The sequence below is a fragment of the Dysidea avara genome, chromosome 4 (assembly GCF_963678975.1).
Source record: "Dysidea avara chromosome 4, odDysAvar1.4, whole genome shotgun sequence".
Classification (NCBI taxonomy): domain Eukaryota; kingdom Metazoa; phylum Porifera; class Demospongiae; order Dictyoceratida; family Dysideidae; genus Dysidea; species Dysidea avara.
The window spans coordinates 7,847,928-7,865,755 of record NC_089275.1 but is presented as its reverse complement, the minus strand read 5'-3'; the positions used below and the strand labels follow the sequence as shown (position 1 = coordinate 7,865,755).

Below are 17,828 nucleotides of genomic sequence, written 5' to 3'. Positions count from 1 at the left end.
TTACGGGCTTGATATTTTCACTGTTTGATGTTGTTTCAGCCTAACAGGTGGCTTTGTATACCACAGTATGTACAATGCATGCATTATGAACTTACCAGTGTCCTCCTTTGTGTCCATTTTTCTTTGCTGACAACACAAGGTGTTGATTTGCAGTAGCACCGTGCAACTGGCTTCTCTACATTAATTTTGTAATGCGAGTTTTCTGTCGTGACTGGATTGATTGCAGAGGTCCTTCTCATAGTGTTCTTTATTTCTAACACTGTGTAACAGGCTGAACATAGCAAAAAATGGAGTGTAATGGCCACTTCATTTGATACTTGGGGCACAAGTTCAAGCAAATAGAATAGGCCTGGCACCATTCTTGTTCTAATGTGGTATGTGTGGGTCACCAGTCATGATATTGTTACAAATAACGTAAACAAATAAGTACAAGGAAAAATAAGAATTTTAAGTTTGCTTAGGAATTAAAGAAATAACATACTTGTGTAGCAAACTAAAAGGTCTGGCTACACATGAGTGGAATTGAAATGTACATCTTCTAAGAAAACTGTTAAAACTTGGGCTACATGAGACTGAATTATTTTTAATGGTTATATAGCTAGGGCCATTCTCAAAGCATTGAAAACAAGGAAAATTTTAAATCAGGCTTTCTAAAGTTAAAATTTGAGGGCTTTTCTACTGGCTATGTATGCTATTGTAATGATGATTAATTAGACTGTGACATAATATTGAATAATAATTATGATGTAATCTTTTAGTATATAAGGCCAAGTTGAGTGTGATTCGCTCTCTCTAGTTTTGTATTCATTACCCGCTATACTTTTGCTTTAATTCATGATTGCTAAATCAACTTGAAGGTCGTTGTCGCGCGGGTAAACCTTGTTACAAGTGGCGTAGTCGGCAGGATAGCGAGAACTAGAGAGCAATGTCGAAGTCAGAGGGCAAACCTGAAAGTAGGCCAGTAATAGTTCCGGACTGCTTCTCGGGAGAAGAGTCATATGAAGATTGGATGGACCAATTCGAGAGTATTGCGGAGATAAACTGTTGGGATGAAGAACAGAAGTTGAAGTGGCTGAAGGTTCGTCTTAAGGGGAGGGCTTTGATGGCTTACAAGAAGTTTTCTGTAACTGCTCGTGCGACGTTTAAGAATGCTAAGAAAGCTTTACAGGAAAGGTTTGAACCCGAAAGTCGTAAGGATCTGTATCTTGCAGAGTTTCAGACGCGATATAAGGCGAAAACTGAGAGTTGGCCAGACTTTGGTGAGGACTTGAGGGTTCTGGTCGAGGTTCTGGTAGACAAGGCATATCCTTCATTGGATGATGAAGCTCGGCAACAGCTAGCACTTCAGAGATATTTGTCTCAGCTAGATAACGAACAGGTGGCTTTTAGTGTGAAACAGAGGAAGCCAAAAACTATTGAGGCTGCTGTCAGTATTACTTTGGAATGTGAGTCTTTCTTAATTAAGTCCACTTCTGCGAGAGCTGGAGCAGTGGCACCAGTGCGTGTTGAATCAAATGATAGCACTTTGTTGGAAATGATGACACAGTTAATGGCCCGATTGGATAAGCTGGAGGAACAATCATCTAAACAAGTGGCTCCAAAGAGGAGGGTAGAGGAACCCCCATCAGACCGGGAGACAACAGCAAAGCAAAGAGTAGTGGTATGTTATAGATGTGGACAGGAAGGGCATTTTGCTAGGGTCTGTGCCCAGCCCAAGAAGTCCTCGAGTCAGGGAAACTGACAACCCTTGGGGAGGCCGCCCTGGCCCCAAGGGAAATGACAGAAGGGAATTTGAATTGTTTAACTTTGCTGTGTCAATTGTTAATCCTAGCATGTCTTTCTCAGTTACAGCCACAATAAATGGTAGTGCAGTGGTATTTTTGGTAGATTCGGGTTCTGCCCTGACTATACTCCGTAAGGACACTTGGGAGAAGTGTAAAGAATCTGGACAGAATTTAAGGCCATGGAATCAGAAGAGGCTTGTGGGTGCGGAGGGTAGTCAGTTGCGGGTGTTTGGATCTGCTGAAGTGACTATGGATATTCAGGATGAGAAATTTCAGCTGTCAGTTGTAGTTATTGAACCTTTAGTAACAGAGGCCATCCTTGGTTTGGATTTGCTGTCACAATGTACTGCTGATCTGTTACATAAACAATTAATTACAGGTGTTGGACATGTTGTCACCTTACATTGTCAACAACAGAACATGAAACTGACAGCTGACCTTGTTGATGTGTATCGGATTGAAGCTGACCCTGGTGGTAGTGATGCAACATCATTTATGTGTAGTAATGTTGAGTCATCCCAACATATTGAGTCACCCCAACAGGAGAGTAATGTCAAGTTGTTTCAACAAGATAGTTTAACCTGCCACAATCAGGAGGTGGATGATCAGTCTGTGAATGTGAAGTCTTCATGTGTCTTCTCTGTTAAGGTGCAAGATAATGTTAGAATTCCTAGCTACAGTGAAATGGAAATTTTAGCTTGTGTTAATTGGTGTACCCAGAATCTCAGCAGTTGTTATGTGTTAGAGAGTAATTTAAGGAATTCTGATTTGTTTGTGGCAAGAGCACTGGTGAAAGGTGGTAGTTCTGTATTTATACGTCTGTTAAATCCAACAGGGAAGCCTGTAACTCTATATTCAGGAGCCAACGTGGCCACCTTGTCTGAAGCTGTTGAAATTGTTGATAATCACAAGTCAGTGAATGGTATTAATTTAGATAGTGGAATATCTGTCTCCACTGTGTCGCATGATATTGGCGAGGAATTGTCTGCTCTTGAAGATATTTTTCAGGAATTAGTAGAAAATACTTCATTAAGTGATAATGAGAAGCATCTTCTGTTTACACTTCTGATGGATTATGCAGATATATTTGCTGTGTCAAAGGATCAGCTGGGTCGTACGAATATTTTACAACACGAGATTGTTACCAAAAATGTTACACCTATTCGTCAAAGATTTCGTAGAATGTCACCACAACAGAAAGAGGAAATGCGCACACTTCTAAATGATATGTTGGAAAAGAAGATTATTAAACCTTTAAATAGTCCATGGGCCTCACCGATAGTTTTGGTTAAGAAAAAAGATGGCACTAGCCGCTTTTGCGTTGACTATCGTCAACTTAACACCATCACAAGAAAGGATGCATATCCATTGCCACGAGTGGAGGATACTCTGGAAACTTTGTCTGGCTCACAATTGTTTAGCACTTTAGATTTGGCCAGCGGTTACTGGCAGGTAGAAGTGCAGCCAAAGGATAGAGAGAAGACTGCATTCATTACATCGGAAGGTTTGTATGAGTTTAATGTTCTTCCATTTGGGTTGTGTAATGGCCCGGCAACTTTTCAGCGTTTGATGAATATTTTGTTGGCTGGGATACAGTGGCATGATTGTTTAGTTTACCTTGATGATATTATTGTATTGGGCCGCACATATGATGAACATCTCCAGAATTTAATTAAAGTCTTTAACCGGCTCCGTGATGCTAATCTCAAGGTACAACTTAAGAAATGTTCATTTTGTAAGAAGGAGGTAAAGTTTTTGGGGCATATTGTTTCTCCAGAAGGTATTGCCACTGACCCTGAGAAGGTGTTAAAGGTGCTCCAGTGGCCAACACCATTAAATAAACAAGAGTTGCAGCAGTTTTTGGGCTTCGTTAATTATTATAGAGGGTTTGTTAAAGATTGTGCTCAGATTTCAAGACCATTATACCAGCTTACTGAACGTAATCGCCCTTTTAAATGGACCATTCAGTGTCAGGAATCATTTGAGGCATTACGTAGGGCTTTGGTGTCTGCACCAGTACTCGTTTTTCCTAACTGTTGTAAGGCATTTACATTGGACACAGATGCTAGTAACCAAGGTGTTGGGGCAGTTCTTTCTCAGGAACACAATGGTGAAGAACATGTTGTGGCATATGCGAGTCGCTCTTTAACCAAGGCTGAGAGGAGGTATAGTGTTACCCGTAAGGAGTTGTTAGCAGTGGTTACATTTCTAAATCATTTTCGACCATATTTGCTGGGAAGGCAATTTAAATTGCGTACGGATCATGGCTCACTGGTGTGGATCAGGAACTTTAAAGAGCCAGAGGGTCAATTGGCTCGCTGGTTAGAACAGTTGGAAGAATTTGATTTTGAAATAGTGCATCGCAGAGGCAAGTTGCATAATAATGCGGATGCATTATCTCGCCTCCCTTGTGATCAGGATGTGGATGCTTTGGTTGATCAGATGGTAGCCACTACATTCCTGTCATCTACTTACACCTTTCAAGACCTGAGAAACCAGCAGTTGGAGGACAGCCTTGTGGGACCCTTTCTGAGAGCTAAGGAGGCTGGTAACTTGCCTACATCTGCTCATGGAGGACCGAAATGGAGAAAAATGGTACAGCTTTGGGATCAGCTGTTGGTTAAGGATGGGATCTTATGTCGACTTTTTGAGAATGTGGCAGGTACCAATGCAGTGGCCCAATTGATTGTTCCTGATAGTCTCAAGAAAGAGATATTACATGGAGTACATGAAGATGTTGGTGGTGGGCACTTTGGGGTGGAGAAAACAGTTGCAAAGTTGAAGGAAAGATTTTACTGGCCGGGACACTTTAATGATGTTCAGAGTTGGTGTGCTACTTGTAGCAAGTGTATTGCTCGGAAAACTACACCACCACATGGTAGGGCTCCTTTGCAGCCTGTTAAGGTTCAGTACCCTATGGAAATGATTGCTGTGGACATTATGGGCCCTTTTCCTCAGAACGAACATGGAAACTGTTATATTTTGGTAGCTGAGGATTACTTTACCAAATGGTTGGAAGCATGGGCCATACCTAATCAGGAAGCCAAGACAGTTGCTTGTAAATTGTTAAATGAGATGTTTTATCGGTTCTCTTTGCCAGATAGACTTCATTCAGACCAGGGCAGGCAATTCGAAAGTAAAATCATTGAACAGTTGTGTAAACTTTTACAGATTCAGAAAACTCGTACTACCCCTTACCATCCACAAGGGGACGGATTAGTGGAAAGGGCAAACCGTACAATTTTGAGCATGCTTGCAACTGTAGTTGAAAATCATAAAGATTGGGAATCACACCTGAGGGCTACCTGTATGGCATATAATACCAGTATTCAGTCTACCACAGGATATTCTCCATTCTTCCTTATGTTTGGGAGAAAGGCAAGGATACCTGTAGACCTGTTGTGTGAAGTTGGTAAGATTGCAGAGAATGCTAATGACTTTGTATCTCAGCAGGGTAGGATTATGCAAGAGGCCTACTGTCAGGTGCAGAGCAGAATGGGACTACAACAAGATAGGCAAAAGGAGTTGTACGATCGTAAAAGGCATGGCAAGCCCTTCAGTGTGGGGGATTTGGTTATGTTGTATACATCTGTTGTTCTTCGTGGCTATTGTAAGAAACTGCATCGCCCATGGAGTGGACCTTTCAAGATTCTTAAGAAGTTATCTGATGTGACTTATAGGATTCAACGCTGCCAAGGTAGGAGGCAGCGATTGGTAGTCCATTTTAATCGACTGAAATTGTGCCCTTCAGATATTAGGGAGGAATCTAGTAGCATCGCATATGGTTCACAGAATGATGCCTTCGTCTCTTCAGCACCTGCAAGGTTGCACCACTTGGAGTCAGGGTTGAATTCAGAGACTGATTTGATGCTAGAGGATTCAAGTGATGATGACGATATTGATGAAAATGTACAGGGTGAGGATGATGATCAATTGACTGGTCGTGCTGGTGATGACAGTGTGGGGAATGACAATCAACTGACAATTGCTTCTGAACAGTCTAGGGTGCTGGAGCCTGTGGTGGAGGAACAGGAGACAGAAAGTGCAACTGTATCTCAGCAGTCAAGTGATGAACATTTATCTACAGAGGTTGTAGATGTACCAAGAAGATACCCTTCTAGAACTCATCAGCCACCTACTAGATATGATAATTACGTTCGTTGGTAGTATGCTGGGCATACATTAAAGGAGAGGATGATGTAATGATGATTAATTAGACTGTGACATAATATTGAATAATAATTATGATGTAATCTTTTAGTATATAAGGCCAAGTTGAGTGTGGTTCGCTCTCTCTAGTTTTGTATTCATTACCCGCTATACTTTTGCTTTAATTCATGATTGCTAAATCAACTTGAAGGTCGTTGTCGCACGGGTAAACCTTGTTACACTATTTTGAAAATTAAACAGTTAGTACAAAATTGTGTTAAACAAAGATTCTTGCCAGAAGCATTTTTGGCCACTCTGAAGGCTTGATTCTACCTAACCAATACTGCCATGGTACATTGAAGGTATTGTGAGATTGCATGGTTTCCTGGTCAATGTCAATATATTTTATGAGAAAGTGCAAACCTCCATTATCCCTAATATACAGTACTATCATTATGATATCAGTTGATGACCCTCCTTTATTTATTTCTTACACTTGACATATATCCTATATAGACACATAGATAATCACTCACTAAATGATATGAAAAGTAGTCCACAAAAAAATGTCTTGCAATTCATTTTCAAGAGCAGTTTTGTTGTAGTGATGATGACACTATGTTTGTACACACATGTACAGTAATAGTATATCATGAAAGGTACATGTAGCCATGCATACAGTATTATCAAAACTGCCATGCTCTGAAAAGGGTAGTTATTGCTTTGAAATAAAATTGTATACAATTAGCATGTAACACTTTCACACCTCAGATCAAAGGAATTCCAGAGGATACAAGTGCCATGTATACCTCTTCACAGGGATGCAACTAAATGTACACCAGTTGAGATGCATCCTGGGAAAAGTAGTTGCACTTCAAGAAGAGCAAGCAACTTTCATCAAAGCAAACATAGCATGCATGAGGTATAGTAGTACCGCCCTGCTTACTTTATAAAAACACACAGGGTGAAATCGATTATGGAAATGAATTAATGCTCACATATGTACGTAACTATTATCATGAAATAGAGTTTTACTGCAAGAAGCACTCTGATGAAAGCATATCAGTATCCTTAGTATTCTATGAGTTAGGAAGCACTAGTTAAAGGTAAGAACTAGTCTTGTAGCACATTTACAAGTGGTTTGGCATGTTTTTGAATACGGAACTCATCCACATTACAAACAACATATCACTCTACAATGAAGTTTACCCCTGTAAGTCTTTATACATTGTGATTAGCCCTTTACAATATCATTAAAACACTCCAAGATATGCCCAACTTAATTTTTTCTGAGATATCCATAGGAGTCGTCCATTCATTATTATATATGTATGATAGCAACAATGTTATGTGCTGTACAAACATATTCAAATCTTTCAGGCATGCATATGAAGTATATCCAGTGAATGCACTTTTATTGGCATGGATGATTACTCACCCAGCACAGGCTATTAGCCTGCAGCAGAAATGTTACGTAACATGGGCACTTGGAATTTTCCTGATGTATGTCCACAGCCTTGAGCATGCGAGGCAAATCCCGCTTGCCCATGTTACAACTATTACATACTCCTTTTTAAATTTCATGCAGCTTTCATTGGCTGTTCATTTAATTTAATAAACTGTCAAATACCTCTCCACAACTATGGCATTGCATGGATTTGTGCATGGTTCAGACCATTAAATAGAGCATTATTTGGTCTTTTATTTCAATGAAATGACACAATTGCAAGTCAGTACTGCATGATAGGACGGATGGCTATGCTATTTGGGATCAATAGTGCGAGCATTGTAGACAGTAAGGAGAAATAATAGTGTGAGGCATACACTATTTCCTTCTGTTGACAATAATTATTAGTCCCAAATACCACCAGCTATCCATCCTATTACAAATTAGCTTGACAACCATAGCAACTATTACTAAGCAACAGAAATAATAACCACTGCAAAAGATCAACCACACTATAGAAACTCTTGCTTTTGTCCCAAAGTGATGGTTTTACTTTAGTGATGGTTACCTGGCAACCATTGCTAAGCAACCATATTGTTGCTATGGGACATCTACCACTATATAATGCTAGTTATCAAATCGGACATGTAGTTCTAGTAAAAACACACTACAGGTTAGTAATACAGATTTTTGTGAAGGGACTTTCACAATTGGCTGATCACTTGATGTATTTCAAAATAAATATCAAGGTGCTATTGATAGTATCATATTGAAACACATTCTTTTGTCAGATTAAATACAATAACAGAACCTAAAGATTTGCCAATTATCAAAGAGTTGTAAGTATAGTGAAACCATACGTCATTCAATGATCACTCATTGGATGCTTTAAACTACTCCTTGATATCTTTTTGATTATGATTTCTGCATTCAGCTACTGAGTAAGGTTGCATGTAACAGAAGTTTTACAGATACAGTATTACAGCTGTAATGTGTATTTGAATTCATAAGTCCTATAATAGTCTGGTAGATATAACTGAAAAAAGGGGTGAACCCGGAAAAATTTCGAAGAAAGCTGATTTTGGCATCATTAGAAAGTAAATTGTTCATAGAACAACATATCCAAAATCCTCTAAAATCCACCTTGTGGAAAAGTTTTTATGGCCAATTTAGTATTGAGGCATATGTGACTGGATTCAGGAAAGTGGATCTTCCACACATATCCAATTTACCAACTTTGACAACTCATAACTTCAGATTGGAAAATGATATTGACTTGAAGTTTGATCAGTATTTAGCACCAGCATCGCTTATTAGGAGGAGAAAATTTCAGAGTGATACTTAAACACTAAGTTGTGGTTTCTCAATCAGATGCATTTGTAAACCTATTTGTGACTGAATTTTGGAAAATCACCCATATGGGCGCGTGTGAAATAATTAGAATTTTCTTGTTAAGTGGGTTGCTAATAAGAACAAGGAACAGTTTTGAAAATATTTCAAGAATTCTCTTGTAGTTTAAGGTATTGAGAATGGCTTTAATCCATAAACAAATAGATTTGCACTATAAAGTTTGTGATTTGATCATTAAATAGTTTAGGTGTCAAATGCGCCCATATGGGTGATTTTCCAAAATTCTGTCACATTTTTGCATTTGTGGCCAACAAAAATGTGTTATCCTTAAATTATTTTTTCATAAGAAACAGTTTCCTTAGCACTTCTGCAACTCTCTCCCCCACATTTTGCAACACACTAATAATCCATGTTTACAACAAGAGCATAATATTGCTACCACATGGATTTGCAGTGGAAAGCTTGCATTTATATTGTACAAAATTAATATATATGATCTCTGGGACTGGTCCCATGTCTATCATCATCAGTTGCAGCCTTAATCCTTCTAGTTTCCAGCCCCATATTAAGTTCCCTCCAATGAATAACTTCTTGCATCAGTTAATACCATTGATCCTCAAAACTCCATCCAACTGCAAGGGTTAGCACACTTTCACAGCTCGCATGTATAATAACTTTCTGATGCCACCATTTCCATGTACTTTGTTTTGTATACCTGAGACTCCTCAATGAATCAGACTGATTACCATCAAACTCCAACTTTTTCAACATGTGCAATTGTGTGTGCATTATACAATCCCTCATTAACTTTTCAATCGTTTGCACATCATTTGATTGCTGATTAGGCCGACTTTACCTATTCAAATGTTACGGATGTTGTATCACAGCCACCCTGGCATGTGAAAAGAGGACCTACACATGTGCCCAATAACATCATCGTTTTTCCAAATCTTCAAATGTTTTACAACCTCTGAATGAAAAGAGATACATACTTGTCAATGACATGTTCTGCTTCCAGCGTGCACCAGTAGCACAATAACTTCATTGTTGTCATCAGCTACAACATTCACTCCACTTCTTTCAATTGTAAAATTGAAGTGCACATTGGACCATCAGTATGTCAGAATCTCCATGTGTACAATCAGTGTGTAGGGCTGTCAGCATCCCCAGGTATGTTATGGTATGCAGATATTCAGTCAAGTGAATCTATGGAAGCATACAAAAGTCAGGAAGTTATCTTGCAAATGAAAAGAGCAAACATCAATTGATTGTCCAATATCTGAGAGATGATGGCCAGGTTGTGCATCAGAGTAATTTGGATGCTGACACACTAATTGTTCAATGTGCACTTCAATTTGCAATTGAAGGAAGTAAAGTGTGTTGTAGCTGATGACACTGATGTTCTTGTCCGCACCAGAATATAGCAATTATATATTTTCTTTCAGAGGTTGGGAAACATTTGAGCATTGGAAAATTGATGACATTATTGGGCACAAGGTCCTATTGTAACACCACAATTACATCTTCTCTTTTCGCATGCCTACATAGAATGGCTGTGATACAAAATTTGCAACATTTGAACAGGGTAAAGTTGGCCTAATCAAGACAAAAATGATGTGCAAATGATTGCAAGAGCAACACACTTTCACAACTTGTATGTGCATCAACAAGTTATTCATTAGAAGGAACTTAATGACTAATTGATCCATTACCATAATGGAGCTGGAAACTAGAAGGATCGAGGCTGTATGCAACTGATGATGACAGACATGGGACTAGCACGGTCCAGCAGTCTTACTTAAATTTGTACAATATAAATGCAAGCTTTCTACTGCAAATCCATGTGGTAGCAACATTATACTCTCATTGTAATCATGGATTAAAGTATGTTGCAACATGTGGCAGTTGCAGGAGAGAGAGTTGCAGAAGTGCTGAAGAAACTGTTTACAATAATTGTGACAAATATATTTGTTCAGAACTTACACGATAGACACCTTTTTATTTCTATAACCGGTCTTATTCTTATTTCATACAGCTAATATTGATTGCAATGAATTTCTTATGAGAAAATATTTTAAGGATAATATGCATTTTTGTTAGTCACAAATGACTAGATTTGCAAAAATAGGTCTACCAAATGCATTTAATAAAGAAACCACAACTTAGTGTACAAGGTGAATATCAACCTGAAATTTTCTGCAACTAATAAATGATGTTGGTGCTCACTACTGATCAAATTTCAAGGCAATACCATTTTCCAATCTGAAGTTATGAGTTGTCCATGTTGGTAAATTGGATATGTGTTGGAAGATCCACTTTCCCGAATTCTGTCACATATGCCTCAATACTAAATTGGCCATAAAAATTTTTCCCCAAGGTGGATTTTAGAGGATTTTGGATATGTTATTCTATGAAAAATTTGCTTTCTAATGATACCAAAATCAGCTTTCTTCGAATTTTTTCTGGGTCCAACCTTACATCTACCAGACTATAACTCAATTAAGAGTGACTCTCGGTTCAATAAGCTTTGTATGCTACTATACGTAGGTGAAAATGTTAACAGTTAGGTCAAGTCCTTAAGTTGTAGGGTAATAGTGAGTGTTATAGAGCTTACAAAGCACGCTACAGTGTGTAACAGCTAAAGGCTACAAAACAACAAAGTCTTTGCCGGTGAATTACAAAAAGTATCATTAGTAGGAGGGACCCGCCGATTATGCTCATAATTTACCTATTATGCTATGCAGCACTGCTCAAAAGTTTATATGCTTAAAGTTATGCTCAATACTTACCTATTATGCTCAAATTCTGCCCAATTATTTATGCCTCAGTTAATTCTCATGCTCTACTAATACTTTCCAGTTTATGGATAAACATAAGTGGCTAAAGCACAAATTTACTTGTCAAAATGCATATCACAGAAAAGATCGATATATTCTAATAGAACAGTCAGCTATGTGATTGTTCTATTAGAGTTACTGACTGTTCTATTAGAATATATCGATCTTTCTGTGATAGCTATTTTGATAAGCAAGAATTCATACTATTACACAAATATTCTACCCATTATGTTAGCATTATGCTCAATGCTTTCAGGCACCTATTATGCTCATAATTATGCCAGCATAATCGGCGGGTCCCTAATCATTAGAAGATTATTAAAGCAAGAGTTTAACAATGCACGTTCACTGGCCATATCTCAGTAGCTAATTGAGACCAGACCAACATGTTCCAAAACTCAAGCAACCCATACACAGGCAACAACTATTCATACAATAATGTAACTGTTTACTTCAATTTTCCCTTAACCACTTATAATTATCTTCCACATTAGTTAAGCTATTGTACCATTGGATAGATACTGTATTATCAATAATGGCATACATCATACCATATTATTTGCCTAAATTTTGAACGAATCTCGCGTTGTACCACCGAGCAAATAAATATCTAATCCAAAACAGCCAGCTGTAAAAAAAGTGTGCGGCCCTCAAAAAGGCTATGGTGAAAAAAGATGTGAAATCCAAGGTGGCGGCCAAGAAATGGCTGTGATGGTAGGTTAATGGTAAAAATTTTAATAACGACAATTCAGGTGAATTTTTGTGCCGCTTGGTCTTGGCAAAAAATTCACCTAAATTGCCGTTATTAAAATTTTTACCATTAACCTACCATCACAGCTATTTCTTGGCCTCCACCTTGGATTTCACATCTTTTTTCACCATAGCCTTTTTGAGGGCCGCACACTTTTTTTACAGCTGGCTGTTTTGGATTAGATTTCACTTCTTTTTGTATTTGTATACCCCAAAGCCGGCCTATGGCCGGCTTTGGGACATTTTTTAACCTGTCTTTTTTTCTTTTCCACAGGAAGAAGAAAAGAGGAAGCAGATGTACTTTAAATATTTCTGATTTTATCAGTAAATGTACAAATTATATATATAATACATATATTTATTACAGAACTCTCCATTGTGGTTTCTTTGTAACTGAACACTCTACAAAGTGACTTCCTCTTGCTGCTCTCTCTACAGGGTGCATTGTTTGTAGCTGAACAATCTACAAGTAACTTCTTCTAGCTGATCTCTCTACAGGGTGGTTTGTTTGTAGCTGAATTCTGTGCAGGTGATTTGTTTGCAGCTGAGCTCTTTACAGAATGGTTTCTTTGTAGCTGAACTCTCTACAAGGTAACTTCTTCTAACTGATCTTTCTACAGGGCAATTTGTTTGTGGCTGAATTTTCTACAGGGTGATTTCTTTGCAGCTGAACTCTCTACATGGTGGTTTCTTTGTAACTGAACTCTCTACAAGATAATTTCTTCTAGCTGATCTCTCTACAGGGAGATTTGTTTGTAGTTGAACTCTCTACAGGTGATTTGTTTGCAGCTGAACTCTCTACATGATGGTTCTTTGTAGCTGAACTCTCTACAAGGTGACTTCTTCTACCTGACCTTTCTACAGGGAGATTTGTTTGTAGCTGAACACTCTACAGGTGATTTGTTTGCAGCTGAACTCTCTACATGATGGTTTCTTTGTAGTTGAACTCTCTACAAGGTAACTTCTTCTAGCTGATCTCTCTACAGGGAGATTCGTTTGTAGCTGACTTCTCTACAGGGTGATTTTTTTTTTGTAGCTGAACTCTCTACAAGGTAGCTGATGTCTCTACAAGGTCACTAGTTTGTAGCTGAACTCTCTACATGGTGGTTTCTTTGTAACTGAACTCTCTATAGGGTGACTTCTTTTGGCTGATCTTTCTAGAGGGTGATTTGTTTGTAACTGAACTCTCTACAGGTGATTTGTCTGCAGCTGAACTCTCTACATGATGGTTTCTTTGTAGCTGAACTCTCCACAAGGTAACTTCTTCTAGCTGATCTTTCTACAGGGTGATTTGTTGTAGCTGAACTCTCTACAAGGAAACTTCTTCTAGCTGATCTCTATATAGGGAGATTTGTTTGCAGCTGAACTCTCTACATGATGGTTCTTTGTAGCTGAACTCTCTACAAGGAAACTTCTTCTAGCTGACCTTTCTACAGGGAGATTTGTTTGTAGCTGAACTCTCTACAGGTGATTTGTTTGCAGCTGAACTCTCTACATGATGGTTTCTTTGTACATGTAGCTGAACTCTCTACAAGGTAACTTCTTCTAGCTGATCCCTCTACAGGGAGATTTGTTTGTAGCTGACCTCTCTACAGGGTGATTTTTTTTTTGTAGCTGAACTCTCTACAAGGTAGCTGATGTCTCTACAAGGTCACTAGTTTGTAGCTGAACTCTCTACATGGTGGTTTCTTTGTAACTGAACTCTCTACAGGGTGACTTCTTTTAGCTGATCTTTCTAGAGGGTGATTTGTTTGTAACTGAACTCTCTACAGGTGATTTGTCTGCAGCTGAACTCTCTACATGATGGTTTCTTTGTAGCTGAACTCTCCACAAGGTAACTTCTTCTAGCTGATCTTTCTACAGGGTGATTTGTTGTAGCTGAACTCTCTACAAGGAAACTTCTTCTAGCTGATCTCTATATAGGGAGATTTGTTTGCAGCTGAACTCTCTACATGATGGTTCTTTGTAGCTGAACTCTCTACAAGGAAACTTCTTCTAGCTGACCTTTCTACAGGGAGATTTGTTTGTAGCTGAACTCTCTACAGGTGATTTGTTTGCAGCTGAACTCTCTACATGATGGTTTCTTTGTACATGTAGCTGAACTCTCTACAAGGTAACTTCTTCTAGCTGATCCCTCTACAGGGAGATTTGTTTGTAGCTGACCTCTCTACAGGGTGATTTTTTTTGTAGCTGAACTCTCTACAAGGTAGCTGATGTCTCTACAAGGTCACTAGTTTGTAGCTGAACTCTCTACATGGTGGTTTCTTTGTAACTGAACTCTCTACAGGGTGACTTCTTTTAGCTGATCTTTCTAGAGGGTGATTTGTTTGTAACTGAACTCTCTACAGGTGATTTGTCTGCAGCTGAACTCTCTACATGATGGTTTCTTTGTAGCTGAACTCTCCACAAGGTAACTTCTTCTAGCTGATCTTTCTACAGGGTGATTTGTTGTAGCTGAACTCTCTACAAGGAAACTTCTTCTAGCTGATCTCTATATAGGGAGATTTGTTTGCAGCTGAACTCTCTACATGATGGTTCTTTGTAGCTGAACTCTCTACAAGGAAACTTCTTCTAGCTGACCTTTCTACAGGGAGATTTGTTTGTAGCTGAACTCTCTACAGGTGATTTGTTTGCAGCTGAACTCTCTACATGATGGTTTCTTTGTACATGTAGCTGAACTCTCTACAAGGTAACTTCTTCTAGCTGATCCCTCTACAGGGAGATTTGTTTGTAGCTGACCTCTCTACAGGGTGATTTTTTTTTTGTAGCTGAACTCTCTACAAGGTAGCTGATGTCTCTACAAGGTCACTAGTTTGTAGCTGAACTCTCTACATGGTGGTTTCTTTGTAACTGAACTCTCTACAGGGTGACTTCTTTTAGCTGATCTTTCTAGAGGGTGATTTGTTTGTAACTGAACTCTCTACAGGTGATTTGTCTGCAGCTGAACTCTATACATGATGGTTTCTTTGTAGCTGAACTCTCCACAAGGTAACTTCTTCTAGCTGATCTTTCTACAGGGTGATTTGTTGTAGCTGAACTCTCTACAAGGAAACTTCTTCTAGCTGATCTCTATATAGGGAGATTTGTTTGCAGCTGAACTCTCTACATGATGGTTCTTTGTAGCTGAACTCTCTACAAGGAAACTTCTTCTAGCTGACCTTTCTACAGGGAGATTTGTTTGTAGCTGAACTCTCTACAGGTGATTTGTTTGCAGCTGAACTCTCTACATGATGGTTTCTTTGTACATGTAGCTGAACTCTCTACAAGGTAACTTCTTCTAGCTGATCCCTCTACAGGGAGATTTGTTGTAGCTGAACTCTATACAGGTGATTTGTTTGCAGCTGAACTCTCTACATGATGGTTTCTTTGTAGCTGAACTCTCCACAAGGTAACTTCTTCTAGCTGATCTCTCTACAGGGAGATTTATTTGTAGCTGAACTCTATACAGGTGATTTGTTTGCAGCTGAACTCTCTACATGATGGTTCTTTGTAGCTGAACTCTCTACAAGGTGACTTCTTCTAGCTGACCTTTCTACAGGGAGATTTGTTTGTAGCTGAACTCTCTACAGGTGATTTTTTTGCAGCTGAACTCTCTACATGATGGTTTCTTTGTAGCTGAACTCTCTACAAGGTAACTTCTTCTAGCTGACCTTTCTACAGGGAGATTTGTTGTAGCTGAACTCTATACAGGTGATTTGTTTGCAGCTGAACTCTCTACATGATGGTTTCTTTGTAGCTGAACACTCCACAAGGTAGCTTCTTCTAGCTGATCTCTCTACAGGGAGATTTATTTGTAGCTGAACTCTATACAGGTGATTTGTTTGCAGCTGAACTCTCTACATGATGGTTCTTTGTAGCTGAACTCTCTACAAGGTGACTTCTTCTAGCTGACCTTTCTACAGGGAGATTTGTTTGTAGCTGAACTCTCTACAGGTGATTTTTTTGCAGCTGAACTCTCTACATGATGGTTTCTTTGTAGCTGAACTCTCTACAAGATAACTTCTTCTAGCTGATCTCTCTACAGAGAGATTTGTTTGTAGCTGAACTCTCTACAGGTGATTTGTTTGCACCTTAACTCTCTACATGATGGTTTCTTTGTAGCTGAACTCTCCACAAGGTAACTTCTTCTAGCTGATCTTTCTACAGGGTGATTTGTTGTAGCTGAACTCTCTACAAGGAAACTTCTTCTAGCTGATCTCTCTACTGGAAGATTTATTTGTAGCTGAACTCTATACAGGTGATTTGTTTGCAGCTGAACTCTCTACATGATGGTTCTTTGTAGCTGAACTCTCTACAAGGTGACTTCTTCTAGCTGACCTTTCTACAGGGAGATGTGTTTGTAGCTGAACTTTCTACAGGTGATTTGTTTGCAGCTGAACTCTCTACATGATGGTTTCTTTGTAGCTGAACTCTCTACAAGGTAACTTCTTCTAGCTGATCTCTCTACAGAGAGATTTTTTTGTAGCTGAACTCTCTACAGGTGATTTGTTTGCACCATAACTCTCTACATGATGGTTTCTTTGTAGCTGAACTCTCCACAAGGTAACTTCTTCTAGCTGATCTTTCTGCAGGGTGATTTGTTTGTAGCTGAACTCTCTACAAGGAAACTTCTTCTAGCTGATCTCTCTACAGGGAGATTTGTTTGTAGCTGAACTCTCTACAAGGTGACTTCTTCTAGCTGACCTTTATACAGGGAGATTTGTTTGTAGCTGAATTCTCTACAGGTGATTTGTTTGCAGCTGAACTCTCTACATGATGGTTTCTTTGTAGCTGAACTCTCTACAAGGTAACTGATGTCTCTACAAGGTCACTAGTTTGTAGCTGAACTCTCTACATGGTGGTTTCTTTGTAACTGAACTCTCTACAGGGTGACTTCTTTTAGCTGATCTTTCTAGAGGGTGATTTGTTTGTAGCAGAACTCTCTACAGGTGATTTGTTTGCAGCTGAACTCTCTACATGATGGTTTCTTTGTAGCTGAACTCTCTACAAGTTAACTTCTTCTAGCTGATCTCTCTACAGGGAGATTTGTTTGTAGCCGACCTCTCTAAAGGGTGATTTTTTTTTGTAGCTGAACTTTCTACATACAAAGGGACTTGTTCTAGCTGGTCTCTCTACAGGATGACTTGTTTTTAGCTGATCTCTCTGCAGGGTGACTTGTTTCTAGCTGAACTCTACCGGGTGATCTGTTCGTAGCTGAACTTTCTACAGGATGATTTGTTTACAGCTGAACTATCTACTTGGTGGTTTCTTTGCAGCTGAATTCTCTACAAGGTGACTTCTTCTAGCTGAACTCTCTATAGGGTGATCTTCTCGTAGCTGAACTCTCTGCAGGGTGATTCGTTTGCAGCTGAACTCTCTACATGATGGTTTCTTTGTAGCTGAACTCTCTACAAGGTAACTTCTTCTAGCTGATCTCTCTACAGAGAGATTTATTTATAGCTGAACTCTCTACAGGTGATTTGTTTGCACCTTAACTCCCTACATGATGGTTTCTTTGTAGCTGAACTATCC

At 39.0% G+C, this 17,828-nt stretch overlaps 1 long non-coding RNA gene across 1 annotated transcript in view; it reads right to left on the bottom strand.

Moving 5' to 3' along the window:
• The window catches only part of LOC136253107 (uncharacterized), a 28,732-nt gene that overhangs the window by 2,164 nt on the left and 8,740 nt on the right, over window positions 1-17,828 (bottom strand). Inside the window, exon 2 of the long non-coding RNA XR_010699959.1 lies at window positions 6,470-6,549. This is a non-coding gene — a long non-coding RNA (uncharacterized lncRNA). The remainder of the gene's footprint in view (window positions 1-6,469; window positions 6,550-17,828) is intronic.